The sequence below is a fragment of the Pygocentrus nattereri genome, chromosome 20, assembly GCF_015220715.1.
Source record: "Pygocentrus nattereri isolate fPygNat1 chromosome 20, fPygNat1.pri, whole genome shotgun sequence".
NCBI classification, from domain to species: Eukaryota; Metazoa; Chordata; class Actinopteri; order Characiformes; family Serrasalmidae; genus Pygocentrus; species Pygocentrus nattereri.
Genome location: NC_051230.1, coordinates 26,203,654 through 26,225,137, shown reverse-complemented (window position 1 = coordinate 26,225,137; position 21,484 = coordinate 26,203,654).

The following is a 21,484-nucleotide window of genomic DNA, read 5'->3' as shown; positions in this document are numbered from 1 at the left end:
TTTGAGTTATTTTCAGAGGACAGTAAATCTATACTGCTATATAAAGCTACAAAAAAGTAAGCTAAGCCTGTTAAACCCATTTACATAAAATAGTATGAACCAGTGTTTGAGTTGTGAAGCTGTAGGCTACACAAACTTGACTAAAGACCTTTGCAATAGAATGCGTTAAAGTACTTCGTGGTCAAGAGAATAAATAACAGTACATAACCTAGGCTACTTGTTGAGGAATAAATTTGAAAATGAATCGGTTTACAAAGAGAAATACCAATACTTACTATTACTTCAAACAAGCAGTGGCAAAAAATGTATGAACTTGGAGGTAAGGTTAGAGGTTAGACAGACTGAGGCAAGTCTGAGTACAGAAACATGAAGTCCATGACCCGACTCAAATAATACTACAGCCCTAGTTTGCCCTAGCTCTAGTCCAGTGTGCAGAGGCATTTAGATGTTTGGTATTATCTAACTCTTCATAAACTCGCTGTTTTTGAGATAAAAGATACAAGGTGAAATAAGTCATGATGTGACTAGACTAGTAACACTAGCTGAGGTGAAAACACACTTAGCATTTCTTCGTTTATATTAAAGTATTTAGATTGGCTGCCTTTCTGTGACAAGCTATGGAAATGTAGTCTTACATAGTTTAATATAGTTCAGTAATAGTAAGATCCATCCAGAGTACGAGAACCTGGAGCCTTTTTGTTTGTTTGTTTATTGGTTTCTGGAAGGGAGCAGGGTTGAATATTTTTTAATAATGCATTAGAAATTCAAATATAAAATTTAATAGAAATGCCCACTGCTACTGAAAAGTAAATCAATGTCATATCACAGTACAATAGCAGCACATTGCTCAAGTAGCATGAATATCATAGCACGATTCCCATTACTAGCAATTATCCTAACCACAAGATTTCTGATAGTGAATCAACACCCTTGATAAAATAAGACCACGCAGAGTCTAGGCTTGCAAGTGTTTGCCTCACTATTGTGGTCAAAAAAAAAAAAAAAATATTAGTAGGAAAATAACTGCTCCATAATTTCTAACCATCTGCTGGGCCATCAGACCATCAGAGAATAAAGATAGTTTGCAGTTTACACAACTTAATGCAATATCCACTGTGGCCAATATACTAATAAAAAGGGCTCATAGAAGCATTTGCAGATAAAACACAAATGCCTAAAATCACAGAATGCCTCTAACTGACCATGGCCAGTTGTAGAAAATATCAAAACAGAAATATGTACCAAGTACATAGAACAGAGCATCTGTTCATGCATGTACGTGTGTGTACACGTGTGTGTGTGTGTGTGTGTGTGTGTGTGCTCATGGTGTTTGGGTGAGCAATGCTTCTTTGTATATAGCATGAACAACCTCATATCTCCGAAATGGTAACTTTGTTACTGTTACTTTTAATGTAATGTAATAAATAGATTTTAGGCAAGTGTTTTGATATGACAGCAAATGCTTTATATGAAAAGATATTTAGCAGAAACACACATGAAACGGCGCAAAAGTGTTATTCAGTGCATATTCTGGATCATGTCTGTAAGGAATTTCACATATAAAACAATTAATTTATAACTAACCAAAGTCTTATTACTTTCAACAATCTTTCTCCAAATAGTCATAAATGAACACTGGATGGCTACATACAGGCTGGATATTTTGGGGCTGTAGTGGCTGACACACCTCTGCAATAGTGCATGGACCTCAGGAACAGTACCCTTGGACTGGCAGACCAGGGTGGTGGTCCCCATTTTTAAAAAAAGGGGACTGGAGGGTATGTGCCAACTATCGGGGTATCACACTGCTCAGCCTCCCTGGGAAAGTCTATGCCAAGGTGCTGAAAAGGAGACTGACAGAACCTCAGATTGAGGAGGAACAATGCGGATTCCGTCCCGGCCGTGGAACAATGGACCAGCTTTTCAGCCTCTCGCGCACTGTTGAGGGGGCATGGGAGTTTGCCAACCCAGTCTACATGTGTTTTTGGATTTGGAGAAGGCTTACGACCAGGTTTCCTGAGATATCTTGTGGGAGGTCCTCTGGAAGTACTGGGGCTACTACTCCGGGCCATTTGATCTTTGTACTCCCAGAGTGAGAGCTGTGTTTGTATACTCATCATCAAGTTGGACCCTTTCAGTGTTAGCGTTGGGCTCCAGCAGGGTTGTGCCCTGTCTCCACTCCTGTTCGTGATATTCATGGACAGAGTGTCAGGGCGTAGCCCGGGTCAGGAGGGTATTATGTGTGGAGGGCGGAGGGTGGCATCTCTGCTATTTGCAGACGATGATGTACTTTCGGCTGAAACACATGGATGCCTCTAGCGATCACTGGAGCAGTTTGCAGTTGAGTTTGAAGCAGTTGGTGTGCAGATCAGCACCTCCAAATCTGAGTCCATGGTCTTAGCCCAGAAAAGGATGGCATGCCCACTCCAGGTAAGGGGAAAGGACTTGCCCTAGGTGGAGGAGTTTAAGTATCTCAGGGTCTTGTTCACAAGTGATGGGAAGAGGTATCGTGAGATCGGCCGCTGGCTAGGACAGGCGGCAGCAGTAATGCGGTCACTGTACTGGACTGTAGTGGTGAAGAGGGAGCTGAGCCATAAGGCAAAGCTCTCTGTTAACTGGTCAGTCTACATCCCGACCCTCACCTATGGTCACGAGCTGAGCGTAATGACCGAAAGAATGAGATTGCGAATACAAGCGGCTGAAATGAGCTTTTCACAGCGTGGCGGGCTACACTATTTGACAGGGTGAGGAGCTTGGTCATCCGGGAGGAGCTCAGAGTAGAGCCACTACTCCTCCGCATTAAGAGGAGCCAGCTGAGATGGTTAGGGCTATCTGATTCGGATGCCCCCTGGGGTTGTCCTAGGACCCGCTGGAGGGATTACATCACTCACCCAAGTTGGCCTGGGAGCGGCTTGGGGTCCCTGGGAATGAGCTGGAGAAAGTTGCGGGGGAGAAGGTCATCTGGGATTCTCTGCTCTCCCAACTGCTACTGCAACCCTATCTGGATTAAGCGGTTAACCACGATGATGATGGATGGCTACATTCCCTACCTACACCATAAGGGCTTGGGGTAATTGTTGCAGAGGACAAAGATAGTTTGCAGTTTACAGAACTTAACGCAGTATCCACTGTGGTCAATGTACAGATTTTTTACATTTTTACGGCATTTAGCAGACTCTTATTCAGAGAAACAATTTGATCATTTTACACAGGTAGGCCAAGGTGGTGTTAGGAGTCTTGCCCAAGGACTCATAGGTACAGTGTAGGGTGTTTGCCCTGGTGCAGGATTGAACCCTGGTCAAGAAGGCATAGAAGGCAGAGGTGTTAATCACTACACTATACCAACTTACAAAACACACAGGCCTAAATCACAGAATACCTCCGACTGACCATGGCCAGTTATAGAATATTCAAAATGGAAATATGTACCAAGTATGTATGATCACCAAAAAATGGATGACAATGACAGCATCAAGATCCATCTAATGCTGCACTGGCAAATCCATCTTCATGCAAGAAGACACACACACACACACACACCACCTACTGCACATCCAAATGTCTTCCTTACCCACACACAAACACCCATGGTCAGTCATGAAAAGGTATGCACACACAGACACGCATGTGCATGCGCACACACACACACACACACACACACACACACACACACACACACACACACACACACACACACACACAGTCAGTCAGTCAGTCAGTCATTCTCATATAGCATGCCTAGCAGGCATGGCCAGGCAGCTTTGTATGAATGTGTGCTTCAGTTGGTAGCCATGTATTTAGCTCTTTGTGGGGACCAAATATATACAAAACAGGCCTAATGGAAAACCTGAAAATGTTGATGTGGTGGGAATATTTGGCTGGTCCTTAAGAGAAAAAATGCTTTTACACCAAAAAGTGGGCATGCACTATGATGGAGGAATCACATCGGTTGATACATCACATCAGCTGATAATTAATCGAACCTATATTTAGGTTCACACCAATATTTCAAACCAATATGTGAAGTATTTATTGTACTCAGAAGCAGATGGCTTTGAGATAAAATCTTTCCATTTTATTAATTTCACTGCATTTAGTGTGTCAGCACTGGCAAATATCAATATGTTGAATCCCACAATAGACATGTAGGCCTGTCACAATTATTACATAATCACCTAATCACAATTATTTGAAATGATTGAAATTATTTTACCGGACTGCAATAGTTCTCAGTTGTTAGATTTACAATCATATTATGCTGCAACCAGCAAAATGTGAATTGGACACATTTACTTTTTCTTGCTTACATGAGCATCTTGGTTAAACAAAAACACCCACTTAGACACACTTAAATCAAGATGGTCACAGCATGTAGTAAAAAAGGGATCATTATTTCATACTGCATCTTTCTGTGATGAAGACTGCACAGTAACAATCAAATGATATATTGTACAGCCCTAATATAGGGTTGTACAATATATTGTAACACAAAGCATTATCTAGCTGCAGTAATACAGAAGTCAATGGAAATACCCACAAAGATATGACTACAAACTGGTGTGTGCCTGTGCGTGTGTGTGAGCAGGGTTAGAGGAATGGGTGCGTCGAAGAGCCCTGGGTGTCCGTATCAATCCGTCACACACTGACAGACGCTTTCCACTGCCTACAGGCCATCGAGCTGACCAGAAGCAGGCCAGAGCCGTCCAGCTGTGTCTGAGCGTCTGTTCATGCGTGTGCGCACGCGCGTGTGCGCTCATGCCCATGTGTTTGGGTGAGCAATGCTGCTTTGTATATGGCATCAACAACCTGCAAATAGGTGTCAAAGATACCTCATATCTCTGAAATGGTAACTTTGTGGGAGAAGTAAAATACTGTTACTTTTCATGTATCGTTATTTAAAAAAAAAAAAAAAAAAAAAAAAAAGATTTTAGGTAATTTTGGACCACTTATTGACAGACGATGCAGTGTAAATTTAAAAAAAAAGTAAAGTGTTTTCATATGCTTCATAGGTCTGTTTATGCAGCGTAAAAGAGTTATTCAATGCATATTAAGGATCATGTCTGTAAGGAATTTCACATATTAAACAATTTACAACTAACCATAGTTGATTACTTTTAATCTCTTTCCAAATAGTCATGATTTAATATTGGACGGCTACATTTCCTACCCACACCACAAGGAGCGTAATTGTTGCCGTAACAACAAATGCTATGCAATCTCTCTCATGACATGAGCACATAAAATACATAAATATCCTAGTTTTTAACTGTGTAATTAATTCTTTTGTTGTTTAAATTGGTTTAAGCACTCTTGGACAAAGAAATTCAAGTTGCTCAACTTCAGGGACTGCAACTAACCAAGAGGTGTCTCAACATCAGGGGATCATGAGCCTACCACAGCTTCCAGTATCAACATTTTGTTCGCTTAAAAATAAAGGCACTCTGTTCACAATGCTTTATATTGGGGGTTTTTTGTTTATATTTTGTTATAATTAATTTGGGTATTAGTAATAAAGTAATTGGTAATTAGTAATTAATAGAGTAACAGTTCTTTCATCTAATTTGTCAACTATTTGATAAGAATGCCACCCAGGGCTGATCATTTCAACTTCCGAAGAACTTCCAGGGCTGGTCTCTGACATGGTTCAAGCTTACTGTCAGTTAAGAGTCCTGATTAAAAACTTTTAATCCAAGCTGAGGCTTAATCCTTATGTAGGAAACTGTCTCTTAATGAAACACTGACTCAGATTTGAATGTAAACCCACACTGATTTGTTTCTGGAAAAATTGGCCCATCTCTCTTAAATTTGTCCTTCAAACAGTTCAGACTTGCTGAAATTGCATTGGTTTCCTGCAGATGGTCTTTGTTCAGCAAGTGGTGTATTTTTCTTTCCTCATGAAAACTCTCAGGCTGATTTGTCAGTGAGCAGACTGACAAATTTGTCCAATTGCGACACTCTTATATCAGCTGTTGTCAACACCGTTCCTGTACAAATTCATTCAGCACAGGCTCTGTCTTTTCTTTCTGAAACCATTATCTCCCCTCCCCTCTGCTTCTGAGTGTGGAATGCAGCAATCCTTCTGTGTGCTTTTTGCCTGCTGCCCCCCTCTCTCTCTCTCTCTCTAGCCCCCCTCTCTACTTCTCCCTCTCTCTCACTCTCTGTTCCCCCTCTCTCGACCCTGTGTCTGTGATGGGCAGCCGGGGGTCCGGCTTCTGACAGTGGACTCAGCAGGGGCTCCCCCCGCCCTGATGGAAGCCACAGATGGGCCTTTCGCGTCACACACACACACACACACACACACACACACACACACACACACACACACACAAATGCACGCGCTCACACACACACACACAAACTTGGACTGAACAAATCTACAAAAATGTTTCATGTATATTTCAGTAATGTAACAATAGAACAAACAGCATATAGTTTTATCATGAATAGCAGGTTAGCTTGGGGCTCGCATTAGTTTCTGGCTATTGCATTAGAATGGGGCAATATAATGAACTGCTTCTGTATCAAATACAGTCCTTTTATAATGTTACGCACTCTGAAAGAACTAAAAATGAAAACTAATATTAATGTAAGGCATATTTTCAGGAACTCATTATTTCTGTTACACCAAAAAGTGTATCAAAGCAAAAAATAAATAAATAAATAAATAAAATTCACATTTACATAAAGGTATAATTGCACTTTCACACATTTAATGCTTTGACTCTCCACAGTGTCCACAGCACTGATCACACACAACAACATGCACTGAAACCCATATTCAAAAAGATTCATAGACACATTTCCTGCAAGTGCAGAGTAACATATGCCCCCCCAACCAAACAAAAAAAGACCGTTCACAGCTTCCACAGTACTCCACAATCTGAGCAGGTCAAAAGCCAGAGTGTACGTGTGCACGCACGCACGCACGCACGCACAGACACACACTCTCACACACACACACACACACACACACACACACACACACACACACACACACACACACTCCCCATCTCTCTCTGTAAGGGTCAGAAGCCAAGTCTCTTGATGAAACTTGTGTTGTGACAGGAAACAAAGGAAAAGAATCCCTCTCGCCCTCTCGCTCTCTCACACACACATACTACCCCCCCACCCCACACACACACCCCCATTTCTCCTCCCTGTCAGAAAGAGGCAGACGTGAGCTGGGAGTCCATGCTGGAGGATCTGGGGGGCCCCCATCTCAGCTCTGAGTAAACTGAGGGGGGGATAAGGGGCTGAGAGGTCCCTCGGTAAAGTGGGGGGAGGGGTTACACAGAGGAGGAAGGACAGAAAACAAAACGTTGGAACATATCAGGCCAGGGGGGAGAGGTCAGCACCAAGCCAAGGCTTTGTTTCTACTGTGTGTATCAGTGTAATTGTGAGACAAAAATGGTCTTATTTGAGTAAGTAGTGGATTTTGAAAGTGCATGTTTCAAAATTGGATTGGCTTCTTAATTCAATTTAGTTCAACAACTAAGATGATCACTTCTTTTTTTTTTTTTAAATAAGACACTGGAGACAGGCATGGGCCAGACTGTAGAAAGCGATGAAATGGCAGAAAAGCGAAATATTGTACTTTAGACAAGTTAAAAATTTACGCAAGAGATGACGTTAGTTAGAACCTCTCAGACTGCGGTACAATCACTTGCCTGAAGTGGCTTTATTATATTCACAAAACTAAAATACAATATAACAAATTTACCAATGATAAGAATTTCACTTCACCATGAATAACATTCACATTCGATTTGTTTCCTGGGCAATGCTGTTTATAAGTAGTAGGCTATGGTTACCAAGCAGAATATACAGCACATATGTCTGTCTGCCCTGCGATGGACTGCCAACCTGGGTGTATCCTGCCTTTCAACCAACGAACGCTGGGATAGGCTCCAGCACCCCCGCGACCCAGAAGGAGAAGCGGCTTAGATGTGTATGTGTGTATATATGCAGTCATATGTGTGTATTTTGAGTGTTTTACAGCAGTTTCAAACAACGCAGACTTCAGAAGTAATGTTCATTTTATAAAACAACAGTACAAGATGGAACAGTGTAGTTAATACAAGTACAGAACAGTGTCAAACAGTTAACCCTATTGAACCAAACATCTGTCAATCCATTCTGATGAAGTGGCAATGCCCCCTTACTCACTTAAATCTGCCCCCAGATTGCAGTTACAGTGCCCTGCACATCCGTGTCAGCCACTGCATGTGGAGTTTTGAGCTACTGTACTTCCATCACTATATAAATGGTGTACAAGGCTTTCCTTTATCATCGGATGCACTGGGATTTTTTCAGCGAAAGCACAAACACTCATGCACAGCACTGTTTCAACTGCGTTTATAATTGAATGAGTTTATCAAAGTCAGGAAAAGTGCGACTGTGTGCTGTGACATTCCTATTTCTGCATTTGCTTGGTCAAGAATGTACTTTGTGTGAACAGAGAAAAAGAGAAAGCAAACATTATACCAACAATAGAGTTGCATGCAAAGGCTGGAACACCCTCTGCTCAATAACATGTTTTTTTTCTGATTTTCTAAGTGAAAATAAGTTGACATACACTATACTGAGAAGATATTAAAGATTTTGAAAAAAAAAAAAAAAAAAGACACAGGCTTCATTTCATGTTTTATTTTTTCCTGCAACATGCAATGAAACGCACAGAAGTGTGTTTACTGCCCAAACTTTTGCATACAACTATACACAAGTATTAAAAGACAAAGTCTTTGCAGTGCAGTTTCCCACATTACTGGTTGCATTTTAGTTTGTTAATGTAGGAGTTTGTAGCTATATAATGAAGAGTTGAATGAGAGGAACATCTCAGGTCTAGTCATAAATAAGTGTTGTACTTGTGTAATCATGTGTTCAGAACATTCGTTCAGTATGGTGTTCTATGTGTACGTGACACTGAATAAGTGTAACTAGTGTTTTGTGTTGGGTTAGCCAGTGTTTATATGGAGCCTAACATTAAAGACGTGACCATAGCTATACAACCACATACAGTCCTGCCGTATTATTTACATGTACGGGCAGTTAGCATGGCCAGTGGTTACAGGCAGCCTTTGCTCTCTGAATACACAGAGGCCTGTTTGATGTGTCACCGGTGTAAATGGAAGTCTTGAGTGACCTATAGGCTTGGACCATGGCTCCCTCTTCCTGTAGGGGCTAAAGAGCTTTTAGCTGCCTTTGATATGGCCAGCACTTCTGTCAATGCCACTGACACATTCACATCCACTTAAACAACTCATTCACTTGAACCACAGCCTGACATGACATCAAACGATACAGCAACTATATCCAAGTTTGAATACATTACGCATACAATACAATATGCTTCTTATTCATTAGTGCAATACTGGCCTTTACAATGCTGATATAGTAGAACACTGCAATAGTAAATCAGCCAACTTATCACTAAGTTCTATAGTTGGCTATAGTTTTAGTTAAGGTTGGCGTCCTATAGCAGGCCCATCTTTAACCATGTCACATCAAGGGTTTACTGATGTAATATACCTTGCAGTATATTGAAGCACAACTGTAATAGGTAGCAATGAAACTGCAATATGGTATTTTACACATCATACGTGGAATATCATAATACTAATAACTACAGTTGCAAATTAATAGAATAGGCTTCATGCAGAAAAAATGTTTGGTAAGTAAAAAGTACTGCATACATTACAATATCGTTATCGTTCAAGTCTCAAAAGCTCAGCATAACACTAGTCGCATTAGGCTTTGGCTTAAATAATGAGCAATTATTTAAACCAGCATGTCATCTGAATAAATGGTCTCCTACAACCTGACTCACTAAATTAAAATACTAAAAACATCAAAGGGAATGGTCACTTTGGGCTATTTTTAGCAGAAGCTGTGGCAAACCACAGCTTGGGGAAAAAAAAGCCATCACTTCTGAGAAGAGAAAAAAAAAAAAAAAAAAAAAAAAAACCAGATCAGTGACATTTTTGGTCTTGTGTCAAAAAGTCAAAAAAATCATGTACTTAAAATAGGTAAAATATTACTGCAGTAAAAGTAGAAGTTCCTCCCGTTAGACCGCCACTTGAGTAAGAGTACTAAAGTGTTTGCCTTCAAATGTACTTAAGTATTGAAAGTAAAAGTTCTAAAAGATTAATTATGACCTAATAATAATAATTATGTCCTATTATTGTTTTTATAAGAGGACTCTTGCTTTATTAAATAATTTTAGGTGAAAATATTCTAGTGTCACTCTTCGTAAGACAATCTTTTAATAGAATATCATTAATTAGACTGAAGCTGACAAAATTATCATAAGCACAAAACACTGAAGGCAAATACTTTCCTTTAGATAGAACAAAGTGGCTCTGAAAGAACTTTATGGTCAAGCAAAGTTTCAGTTTAGGATCCATTTTGCAACTTAGTTACACGTTTAATAAAAACTTGCTTTAAACAAACTCATCACAAATGAGTTTCCTTTACTATATTGATCTGTAGGTTTATGTTCATAAACATAAACTAGCCAAAACTAATTTACTGTAAAATGAAATAGTTTGTCTAAACTCAGAAAAAAGACAGATGACAGTCACAACAGCATATGTGGACATATTTCTATATTGTGCTCTGTTTACACAAAGTTAGGTTAGTTCATCATTTATGTTGAACAGACTCTCCCAAAATTTTGCACTGATGCTGAACCGTGTGCTTGCACTGGGCCGGTATGTCCAACAGGCCAAAACAAGCCCAAAACAAAGTGTGTGCTGTGCCCTGATTGGTGTTCTTGCTTTGCACGTCTTTCATTTTGACATGTTACGTTTTTCTACACACAGAAACCAAAAGGAACGACATATTTTGCTAAATGTAGTGGAGTGAAAGAAAGACATTTGACTTTGAAATGTAGTGAAATGAACGTAAAAAGTCACCTAAAATGGAAAAACTTCAGTAAAGTACAGATACACATAGTTACTGTCCACCATTGTCAAAAAGGGAGGTCTCCCAAGATGCTCAGCAGTGCTCTGTGCGCCCAGCCTGTCGACTCCCATTCACAAGCCCTTCAAACACACCTGATTTCAACTCATCAGCCAATTATCAAGGCCTTCATGGGTTCAACCACAGACAATAAAATAGCCCTCTTGAGTTTTAGTAGAGATCCCAATAAAGTCATACATTGTGCTCTGCTTAACCTACAGAATAGCGTTCTAACACTTTGTGCACAACCATTTACTCATTAACCCGGTCCCTTCTCTCTCAGACACATAGTGAATAAACACCCATCTACTACCACATTTCCTTCAAACTCACAGAAACAGCTCAACAGTTCAAACAACAAACAGGATGCAGAACTATAAGCTAGAAAGTATAGGTTAGGTGTTAGCAATGCTGCCCAAGTTATTACAGACAGCTTACCTCCCCTTTCCACAGTGTTAATGATAGCATCAATGGAATGGGCTTCAATCTGGATGTGATGTTAAAAAAGTCCAAACTTTAAATCCTTTTTGAAGTCACTTGGCTTGGGGTGTTTTGCAGACACCTGTACACTCAGTACTTCCAGTTTACGTGCTTTTGTTGGAGTTTGGATTTTTACATTAGCCCTGAGTGCAGTGAAGACCAGCCTTTCATCTTACACTCCTTTCAGCAGCGCACATAAGCATTTTCACTGACTCAAAGTAAAGAATGGATCAATTTTACCCAAAATGTTGCTCTTCACATGAGCTAAATTCATGCTGGATGCAAGGCCATGGAGATGCAGTTAGTGCAGACGTAGCCACGCCCCCTCTAATTCTCCTCCTACATCTCCCAGAGTGTGAAGGAATTATTAGTATTATTTTAGTATTAAACTGCACTAGCAAAATGTAATGATTCCCTCGCAAAAAGTGCATTCCATCGCAAATGTTTTGAATTCCCAAGCAAGCAAACGTAGGACCAGAAGTGTCAAATGACACTTACGAGGACACTTGATCTCAGTTACAGTTACAGCAACTAACAGCAGAATCATGTTTGATCTTTATATTTCAATTCAAGGTCAACGTGAAATTTAACGAGCTGACCCATGTCTGACAGCTTTTGGAAGAGAGTGCAAACGGTTACATAGTAATGCAAAACATTTACAAGGGAATATATTTTACGCAAATCATTGTTTTTTTTGTTGCTTTGTTTTTTAACCACGGCCCCTTGGGGCCCCTGTAGTTCATTGAACAGTTTGGTAGCGCCGAAAAAAAGCCTATGCTGTTGGCTACTTGATTACCTTGAGCTGAACTTTTTCACAAAAGAGCTGTGCAGGGTGCATAAAACCTGTAGTATTGGAAAATGCCTGAAAATTGAATGAAAGAGTCAATGGTCTTCTCCTGGTCACATGACTGACCACACAGCCAGTGACGTCTAACAAATTTCCTTTTTTGCAGCCTTTATTCCAGACTATATGATTCCATATAGTATTGTAGTGTTCACTGCTATTAACTCTTAGGTTATTTTTGCATAACACTTTGGTATTTTGGTCAATTACATTTACAAATATAAAGTATTCACAGGTCACAGACACATATGCCATGTTATTATAGTTAACATTCAAGAGACCCTGGGATATTCTAATCTGATATTATTTGACATGCAAATGTTAAGAGAATTTTAAGGTCTTTATAAATTTGGCAAATGTTTCTATCAAACATTTACTTAGAACTTGCAAAATTTAGTACATTTTTGCTTATGCAGATCTTGATGACAAGCATCACCTCAGACTCCTTTTCATGTGCTGTATTGCAGGACCATAGTTGGCCACAGCCACGCTATATATAAGGAGAGTCTTGTCTGACCGTTTGCTCTAAGCTACGTTACATTTTGCTTCCTCTGCTGTCAGTGTTAAACTTCCTAGTCTACACAGAAATGAGCCCTTATTGAAAACCTATATAGATAAATGCTGCACAACAATTACCCCAAAATTCATATGTACACAGTATTGAACATGCAACAATTTGTAGCATATTTTAATCAAGATTTCCATAAAGAAACACAGAGCTCCTTTTTTTCTGTTTTCCTTTGCAATAAGATTAGCCAATGTCCTTCTCTCTTGATCAGAACTCAGGCTATTCAGGGGGTCTTTCTCTCACTCTTCCTGTGTGTGTGTGTGTGTGTGTGTGTGTGTGTGTGTGTGTGTCAGAGCCCAGTGGAGCATGAGGCAGCCTCTGGCTATCCACTAAATTAAAGGCCTAATGCGCAATCCTACGAGCTTCTGCAGCTAATGAAATGCGAGAGCAGCGGGAGCTAAAGCTGCAGATAAAGACACCTCTGCCTCTCTCTTTCTCTCCCTCGCTCACTTATTCTTCTTTTCTACACTTTTCTGCCACCTCTTAGCCTAACTTGTGCTGTCATTAGTTGCTGGTTGCATCTTGTGCAGCACGCTATTTACTGTGTGTGTGTGTGTGTGTGTGTGTGTGTGTGTGTGTGTGTGTGTGTGTGTGTAAAAGCTTGTCCCTATGGACCACAGGCAGACTTATCCCACTAACCTTGAAGGCGGACTGTGAACTATAAATAGAGCTTCCCCAATTAGCACTGTTTGTCAAAGAGCTCCCCACCTGACCTAGCCTCTTGTTAGCAGACTAACATCAGAGCCACCAACCCAGTAATAAACCACAACACGTCAAATAACTCAGACACATGCACACAAACACATACACACACCTAGCAGCAGGGGACTTTAGCTGAGCTAGGGGACTGGCTAGTCTGGTGAAAGGTACAAACAAGCGGCTGTTGTGTGGAGTTTGTGTGCCTGTATAACTGACGTGTGATTTACAGCCTTGTGTAAAATTCTTTTTTTTTTTCCCCATTTACGTAACATCCATTCAGAACAGCCATTGTGTTTTGTTATTTTTCATTATTAGAAAAAAAAGCAGAAAACATGTTTAACATAAAATTGGCCTAAATATAATGAACATTTTCTGTGTTTTGTGTGCCCACCCTTAGTGAGTACACCCCTTACAATCTTTTTGGGAGACTTGCCCCAATTTCAGTACCAGTTTTAACAAGCCCTCGGACACTTGGCCTCACCATGTTCCCTCTGTTGCACAGAACTGTAGCCATGTCGTGACAAATTAACCAGCAGTTTTGTCTTAAACTCTGTGCACTTAATGTGCAAGTTAGTAAAATAGTTTGAATTGAATTTGACAAAAGGTGTAGATTGTCAGATATTTTTGTCGATGTCGTTATTTTTGTCGGCCTATAAATTTCATATTGGTCCAACTCTAGTGTGTAATTGTGTATGCATTTTCCTTTTACCCTGGTAAAGACCACCAGATTGTGTTAAGTGGCATTTTTACACATTAGTGAACTAAATTAAGACTGGCTATATCAACACACACACACACACACACACACACACACACACGCACACACCTGACCTTTATGAGCAGGACACAGAAACCCAGAGGGCCATAAGGCTAACAGACAAGCAACGGACAGATAGAAAGACAGGAACAGGAACTGTGCGTGCGTGTGTGAGTGTGGGGGGTTGGGGGTATTCACGGTGGGGGTCATGGAGGATTGGTAGTATTAGAATGTCTGGCGATGACAGTAACAGAGTAAGAGGCAGAGAATATCAATTCTCGTTGGCATGGGTATACACATAAATAAAGATGTTATCTTTCTCTCTTTCCTCTCAGGCTTTCTCTCACTCCAGTACCTCTTTTACTTCTATTTTATTGCTTTCACTCTTTCAATAACCCTCTTCCCATCCCTCTCTGCTATGTGCCTCTCCACAGGCTCAGTTCACACACTGACCTTTCAAAATCTGTGTCTAGTCAACAAAGCAAGCAGTGGTGAATTAGCATGTCTTGAGTTAGTGTTGCTCCCTGTGTTTTGTGGAAATTTAGCATGTGTGCTAGGTAATAGATTTAGCTTTTGAATCTGAAGTGGTTGCTCTCATATTATTACATCTGTATTCCGACTAATTAAGTTACAGAAATAATTACAGTTCTACAACTGTCATTTTAATGCACTACTTCATAGAGAAAATATGTTATGTAAGAATAAACCAGTAGTTGGCCCATGCACTGTCCAGTATAAGAGTACAGCACTGATGTGCCAAACATAATGAGAACTAGCTAAAAAGCTATCAAAAGGGGTTTGCTGCATTCAGAAGATTCCATAATAGGGAACACAGCAGCCTGGGGTTTGTCCCCCAGTGGTGGCAAGTGCACCACTTAAGGTCAATAAGAGTCCTTGGGCAGGACTCATAACACTGTCACCTACCTCTGTAACATGATTAACTGTAAGCCAATCTGAATAAGTCAAGTCAAATTTATTTGTATAGCGCTTTTTACAACTGATGATGTTACAAAGCAGCTTCACAGAATTCCAGTAATAAGCATGTTAAAATGTAATGTATGCAACTATTTTACTGTGAATCCAAATATTTGCAACGATTTGTTAATGCGCATGTTTTAGTGAGATCCTGCTAGTGTGGTTTCATGCATACTAGTTTCCTTTTTCCTACAAGGCACACAAAAGCTACAAGAGCTAATTGCACCTTTCCTGGACAACACATTACAGACAGTTGGGACGGTGTAAGTGCAAGTTTCTTAATGCACAACTGAAAGGAATTTAGGGATTTCATTATTTACAATCCATAACCTTATTAAAAGAGAAATCTCTATGAGTATAAGGCAAGACCGAAAACCCATGTTGAATATCCTTGATCTTCATTTACTCAGATGGCACAGCATTAAAAACTGACGTGCTTCTGTAATGAATATAATCACATGGGTTCAGGAATATTTCAGAAAACTCATCAGTAAACATAGTTCACTGCTTCTACAAATGTAAGTTAAGACTCCACTATGCAAAGCAGAGGCCATATATATTAAAAAGATCATATCTTTTTAAGGGACATAGCCGCTTGCTTCAGCAAGACAATGCAATGTCCATTTGTGCACGTTTTAATACAGTGTGGCTACACTAATATAATTTCCAAGCAATTATTCAAAGTTTGAAAAGGAAAGGAAATAGAGGTAAAAATGCTCCTATCGCAGCTTTTTTTGGAACTCTGTAGCCATCAAATTGAGAAAAGAAAAAAAAACAAAACAAAAGTATTTACAAACATCGAAAACATGGCTTTAGGACAAGCGGAGTGAAGTAATGGAAAGTAATCAGGCTGTGCTACTCTAAGATAACAATCCTTTGGATTCTGGTTACAGATTACATCTTTAAACAGGTTATCAGTAATCTTTAATTGAATGCATCATTCAAGCAATCTTCCAATAGAACAGTAGTTCATATAGACACTAGTTCAGTTGAGTTTTCAAGCAGTCCAATGAGCTTCTGAGGCATATAAAACCTTTATAGACTTACCAGTCAAACACTGTAGTTTGGGCCAAATGCACACACACACACACACACACACACACACACACACACACACACACACACAGTCCCTCCCTCATCTATTATAATCTTTTTTGTCATCATCCTCCTCATCTAAGCTCCTCCCCTTTCCTCAGAGATACAGTCAGTTATAGCTGTACAAACACAAACACAGTCACCCACATAGTGAAAGGCAAAGGAGTTTGAAATTCAGAAGTTCTTGAGGTGCTGGGGAATATTTGGAACAGATGCTAAAATTTACATCTGCCATTGCCGTCTTCACGCTTGGTCTCATGTTGCCAAAAAAAGTGAACTTGTTTACTTGTTTCCTAATACAGGTAGTCAACAGGGTTAAAAGCAAAAAGGATTATTCTGGTACTACACTAAGTACTTCACATTTGAGCGGGGAAATTGAGCCTAGGCAGCCCATGAAGCAACGCAATCCATTTTCAGGAAAATAACACCTGCCATGTTATTCCATACATGACTATTTGAGTACATTAAAGATTTGAACCTATCCAAAAATGCGATATATAAATATACAACAATATCAATCCTAATGTGGCAGAGCTACATCATCATATTAATGGTTATCTTGGGAAAAGTTTAGTGCTGCCTTTCCGTTGCCTCCAACCACTGAAATTCAGCCAAAACTAAAATACAGACATCTACCTCAAGGTTGAGTATTAAGCAGACGTCTAGTTGCTGCGTTTTAGATGCAAATTGGAAGTTATCATTAATATGCAAGAGGCATCCTGCAGCTCGGGAGGTGATTTGGAAGTGTTAAGTCATTTAGGCTCATCTTTGGTATTAACCTCCATTCTATACCTCTGCTCTCTGCAATCATCTTTTTTTTTTTCCTGTTCCCTCGTTCTTCGCACATCTGTGGCGTTTTTAATCCCTGCAAACTAATTAAGATTTGAGTAATTATGACTCCTGGCCATTTTTTTTTTTTTAACAGGGTGTGTGGGACTGTGAGAGTTGGATGAGATTTGTCTAGTGTTTTGTGAATGTAAATGTGTTTGAGGTTTGTATTTGTGCAACCAAACGTACATACTTCTTTAAAGGGTTCTTTGGGGCATGCCTGTAGAGGCTCACAGACTACCTTTCTCTCCCTCCCTCTCAGCTCTTTCACGACCCACAACATACCTCAGATTGCTTCAGTCTCTCATGAGAAACAAGGTTATCCATCTCTGGAAACACACTTGAAGCAAGGGTTTGGTTGAAAATTAAAACCATTTATATTTCTACACCATATCCTCTCCCCCCCCCCCCGCCCCCCAAATGTAGCTGATCAGTCACAACACCACTGGTATCCACAGTTTACTTTAGTTTTGCACCAGAATAACAAGCCTAACGAAGCAAACAAATAACAGTATATGGTTTAGCACTGTGCAAACTGCATACCTAAAACATTATTGTCCTGCAGTTAAAAGGTTTCAAGTCTCAAATGGATTTGCTAATGTGATTGCTGACACTGTATGACATACAAGCTTGGGTTCCATGCATTTGTAAGCAATTGTTAGCATTTTAAATAAAAAAGACTTGATGCAGCTGAAAAATATCAAATAACAATTGACAGAATATACATATAGTTTTGGATGCTCTCTTGAAATGAAGTTTCATTCAGAAAAAAAAAAAAAGAAATGCCATAAAAGATGCAATTGCTAAACAAAACTAATACAAATGTGAATGTGTCATTTTACAGATCACATTTGAGTTATTGTACAGCAGGTACAGGTGGAACGACAGAAATGATCTTATTACAGAAAAATATCATAACTCTGATGGAATGCAAACTGTTTGCACTTTGCAACTGTTAAGTAAAAATGGATCCTAATACATAACAGACGTAAACAGTAGTAGCAGACGGCATGCATTTCTCCATTTTTATAAATAGCAGAATGCCATACAGTGTCAAAAACCACATAACCAAGACTTGACATTACTTAAAAACTCGACGCAATACTAACCGGGATGCAAAAGTTTGAAGAAAAGTTTGGTTGATTGTCTTCCTGAGAAAGGTTGACACATCCTCTACATGAACAAACTTAAGCAATGCATTTTTCATTGTAATGCAAAAGCGATAAAATGTCTTTGTAATGTATATATAAAGTAATGTAGACATAATCTAGACATAAAGACATAAATGAAGCATGCAAACATGCTTGACTGCATAAACACACAGCAGGCACACAGCTAGCTCTTGAGTGGTTTAAATCAATAGACTGCCTTAATATAGAACCTGTGGAGGGGAACGAGCATGTGTATGTGCCTCTGCCTGTGCCTGATTGTGTAAGTGTGTGAAAATCACAGTGAAGTAGCCATTTATATGTGATGAAATCATGTAAGTGTGCATTGATGGGATTGTGAATATGTGTGTGTGTGTGTGTGTGTGTGTACAGTTGTTTGAAGCCCTCACAGTGCTGACATGATCCAGACGTCTTTATTTAAAGCTGGTGTTATTACTCGAGCCGCTTGAGCGGGCGATTAGGCCGGTCTCTCCACGCCTCTGCACCCTAAGCCAGCGTGAAGAAGTGCTCTAATCGTTCCTCACCCACCCACCCACCCACACACTTATACACACAGACACACACACGCACATCGTGTTTCAGCCCAACTTATCAACATTGGTCACAGGAGATGCTTGACTATCGATACTGAAAGAAATCTCCATACATGTTTGAAGACAGTTCTTGTTTTCTGTCTGTAAGCCATGCATGTTTAACATCTCTCTGTCTCACAACTCCGTTTACTTGAAATCAGTGACTGGCATGACCATATTTAAAGTACTGTATTGCCAAATACCAGCTGTATTGTGTGTTGATAAAGCATAAGCATTTAAATCTGTTTCAGTCTTTTAGTCAGTCCACACACACACAGGTAACTGAATGCATTCAATGTTGTAAAAAAATGGTAAGTTTATGTGAAAAGCAAACAACAAAAGGAAAAAAAAAAAGACTATTCAAGTCATTTTGAACCATTTCTATTGGTCCATTTATCGCACAACTGTTCACATGGTGTACAGGGCAGCTTTTTCAAATGAAAAAATGAAAAACGAAAATGTTAAAAAGGTTTTGATGTGATGATATATAAAAAGTATTAGTTTGTCTAAATATTTAATGCAACCTTTTTGAGTAAAACAATCTTTCTTATTGGCTCCTGGCACATTCCATTTGCATATTTATTTATTTGTTTCACTTACTCTCTCTGTGTTGTCTTCCCTCTGGCCTACTGTCGCTTGTGTATGCATTGCTCATCTGCTTTTTGTTTAGTGCCCTGTGCCTGATGCTCAGCACTGTTTTATGACAGCTGAGTAGTGCAGAGGCAATTTAGCTAAATGAAGTATATCTAACAAATCTGTTAACTTTTACTTTCATTAGTTAAACAGTTGAATTAACTGAGTACATATTATTCAGTCAAGTATCTTATTATTATATTACTCAGTAAAAAAAAAAGTACCAAGAAGGTACTTTACATGGATGCATGAAACCACTTGACATGAGTGAACCCCTTAAAATCCCAGGTTTATTACATATTAAGGCTTACTATTCGGTAACTAGGCGGCACGGTGGTGCGGTGGGTAGTGCTGTCACCTCACAGCAAGGGTTTGATTCCCCGGCAGGGTGACCGGGGTCCTCTCTGTGTGGAGTTTGCATGTTCTCCTCGTGTCTGTGTGTGTTTCCTCCCACAGTCCAAAGACATGCAGTCAGGCCAACTGGACATGTTACATTGCCCCTAGGTGTGAGTGATTGTGCATGTCTGTCTGTCTGTCTGCCCTGCGATGGACTGGTGACCCGTCCAGGGTGTATCCAGCCTTCCGCCCGATGACCGCTGGGATGGGCTCCAGCACCACCCTGCGACCCTGAGGGATAAGCGACTTAGAAAATTTGTGTGTGTGTGTGTGTGTGTGTGTGTGTGTGTGTGTATTTGGTAACTACAGGGTGCAAACTGCCTGTGTGATTCTTACATTATAGAACTTTGAAATATACCTTTGGGCCTGCCCATGGGCCCTGGCCATTTAAAGTTAAGGTTAACCTTAATTTTACATTTCATTTTCAGCGCTCTAGAAACCAGCACCACCATGATCTCTTTCTTTCTCTCTCCCTCCCTCTCCCTCCCTCTCCCTCTCTCTCCCTCTCTCTCCCTCTCTCTCCCTCTCTCTCCCTCTCTCTCCCTCTCTCTCCCTCTCTCTCCCTCTCTCTCCCTCTCTCTCCCTCTCTCTCCCTCACAGCAGAAGCTCCTCAAATCTTGCACCTCTCCTTGACTTTGACACTCGCCTGCTCACAGCTCCCTCATCACTGTTCCCCTAGTGCAGAGAGCAGACCCCAGGGCAGCAGCACCGCCGGCCCGGGACGTCTTAACGCCTGTATGTCAGACCCCCACCTCCCCTCCCCTCCTCTCTTCCTTGGGGTGCGCTCCCTCCCTCCATCCATCCCTCGCTCCACTCTTCCTCACCCCTGGCTCTGTCCCATCCCTTCCAATTACAGCCATGCTGCTGCCTTTGAACGCGCTCGGAGCAGACGGGAGGAATCACGGAGGTCAGGCCGCAGATGGAAGAGCGAGAGGGGTGAAAGAAAGGAGGGAGGAGGGAGGGGGTGAGCAAGAAAGAGAGAAAGAGAGAGCTATTTGTGGCATTGACGGTGCTGTGATTGTGGGGGCTTTACTGGCTGGAATCTGGAAGGCTTTCAGAGACTGGGACCATAGAGCCTAATAAGGAGCAACTGTTTCAACAATAAAGAGAGAGAGGGAGAGAGGGAGAGAGAGTTAAAAATGGGAATCAGACGAAAGTATGGGAAGGAAAGAGCTGCAATTTAAAATGGGTCAGGAATGGTTAGCACACATACAAAGAGAGGGAGCAGTGAAGAAATGGAGATCATATCTGTTCTGTATTTAGACTTTGATCTCCGAGTGAACACCTTTGCCGTTTTTCATTTAATTTATCTAGTCTTTCATCGCAGTCCCACCCCTACAACATCAACACGGGAAAAGAAGGAGCAATTGACTTATCCAAGCTCCACCCACAAATCTGTTTGTAATTCTTAGGTACTGTTGTGGTTTTTGTCGCTGAGTAGATTCTTTTGTAATGGTGCATATGACTAGTGCTACTGGGAAAATCTTGCCTGAAGCTGGTAAACTTAGG